A 2,266-nucleotide genomic window follows, 5' to 3' on the forward strand; every position below is an offset into this window, starting at 1 on the left:
CAGCCAAAATAAATTAACCTCCAGTGGAAGTCATTTTCATGTAATTAATTATTCTTGTATCAGCTGAAAGAGACAGGTGCACCACTGGATTGCCTTGCTCGAACTTCTCAATGAACGTCTTAAGGAGGCTAGCTACACTTAAAACACGCCAAGTGACTAGTGCACAGCTATCGCTTTTGTTCTGATACTGTTTCTTGACTTAGACCCTCGATTTCTCCATCACTGCAAAGGGAAAACAAAAGAACGGACACCAAAGGCATTTTGAAGTGCGTGATGTGCTAATTAAGAAGCAGGAATGCAGCCTCCTGTTTCAGCTGATGTCTTCCTTCTCCAGCTCAAGGAAGGGTTTAGGCTGCTTGGGGCTTTACGGCAAAACAAGTTGGGATGCGGTAAGTCGGTTACCAGCCAGAGTTCTTACCGTGTCCGGGAGGTCAGAGCCCTGGCGTGTTAAAGTACTCGTACGAGATGACAAAATAGGCCGAATGAGAAGATGGCCAGGTGAATTTGCAACTTGTTGCATGAAATGATCCAAAGAAGGACATTAGGGAGTTGGAGCCTCTGGTGGAGTGCCTTAGGTCTCTTTCTTTCACCTTCTTTTGAAGCCATCACTGCGGGACATGACAGAAACCTGGGGGAAGAGTGGTTATACTTGGTGGCTGAGTGAGACCAACCGGCCCGGACAGACTGGAAGTGATGGGCTGATTGAACAAGCCGTTTTCCAAAATAAATGTAAATCCTTGCACCAGGGGTAAGAAAAACCAACTAACCAACCAACCAACCAACACCACAGGGTACAAAGAATTTACTTAAAAGCAACCTTACAATCCTAACCCTTCCTGAGTCATCTTGTTTTAAGTTTGCCTCTTATTTATTAGCAGCATATGACAGTATTTTAAATCCAATCTGATATTTAATAGGTGAGATTAACCCAATCACATTTATTGTGATGACTGATATACTGGGGCTTCATTCTATCATCTCGTTTTGTATTTTTCTATTTACTATGTTTCTCCACCCCCCCCCCCTTACTTTCCTTTATGAATTGATAAAGTTTCTTTCTTTCCTTTTCTTCCTTCTACTGTGTTGGAAACGATAGCCTATGCTTCTGTGTTTTTCTTTGCTACCCATACATTTTTAAACAAATATACTTTATCTTTTTCTCAGAGCCTAAAATTATGTAGTGTCTCTGTTCTTCCCTTAAGCAAAAAAAAAGGGCCTGAGAAAATTCAACCTCTTCCCTCCCATTTTCCCATGTTACTGCCCTAGAGAAGTTGGCATCTCTCTTTTGTAAACACAAAAATAGTTTTGCTAGATTCAGTAGTTCATAAGATTTATGAAATTATTTCATGATGTATTTATTTTACTCTTGCCTCTTATGTCCCACTCCTTCACCAGAGTGAACTTTTCTCTTTGCTGAAGTGCATGCTTTAGAAGCTCTCCTGCGGAGGGGTGGTTCTCACTCTTGAGCGATAACTCATAGCTTCTCTGGGTATATAATTCGAGATTGACAATTACTCTTCCGCAGCTATGTCATGTGTGCTGGCATTTCACGCTGCTGAGGAGATGTCTGGATTGTCTAGCTTTACGGGGAAATCAACGTCTGCTTTCTAATACCTGGGAATCTTTTCTGTTTATCTTTAAAACTCTGCAGTCAATAACATTGTCTGTGTGTCAGTTTATTTCTATATATCCTACATAACGCAGGATGAGAAATTCCTAGTTAAGGATCCAATATCTTCCCACAAAAACAAACGTGAGCAAGTGGGTACCTCTTCTTCCTGAACAAGGTGGCTCGGCGTCATAAAGATGTCAACATCTCCATAAAAACGCCAAGTAGGTTTTTTTTCCTGGAGCCAGACAAGATGATTTGAATGTTCAAATGGAAAGATAAACATGCAAAAAATAGGGAAACCACACAAAAGGGAAATAAAGGTGAGCTCCTGTAAACATACAGCCTCCATAACTGAGAATGTGGTACTATTGCATAAATAGACAGAAAGGTCAATACAAAAGCCAGAAACAGACCTAACAACAAAAGAAAATTTAGTGTATGTCATATGTGACATCTCAAATCATTGGGAGAAAAGAGAGACCTTTTAATAAATGGTTTTGTAATATATACATTTAGACTTGGACCAAGTTGAATTAGTTCTTCACACCATAAACCAGAAAAAAAATCAAAATGGATTAGAGAACTCATGTAAAGTCTTCTTTAAAAATTGTGGATGAATTCCTTTACAACCTGGATGTGGAGAAATCCTTTCGA

At 39.8% G+C, this 2,266-nt stretch overlaps 1 long non-coding RNA gene across 1 annotated transcript; it reads right to left on the bottom strand.

Moving 5' to 3' along the window:
* Positions 1-256: 256 nt before the first annotated feature.
* Positions 257-2,007, bottom strand: LOC121017420 (uncharacterized). Its single transcript, XR_005784756.1, has 2 exons — positions 1,770-2,007; positions 257-628 (listed from the first exon to the last, which is right to left on the bottom strand). It is a non-coding gene; the product is annotated as an uncharacterized LOC121017420 (long non-coding RNA).
* Positions 2,008-2,266: the final 259 nt, after the last annotated feature.

Source organism: Herpailurus yagouaroundi, unplaced genomic scaffold, assembly GCF_014898765.1.
Source record: "Herpailurus yagouaroundi ecotype Mexico unplaced genomic scaffold, PumYag 216, whole genome shotgun sequence".
NCBI lineage: Eukaryota > Metazoa > Chordata > Mammalia > Carnivora > Felidae > Herpailurus > Herpailurus yagouaroundi.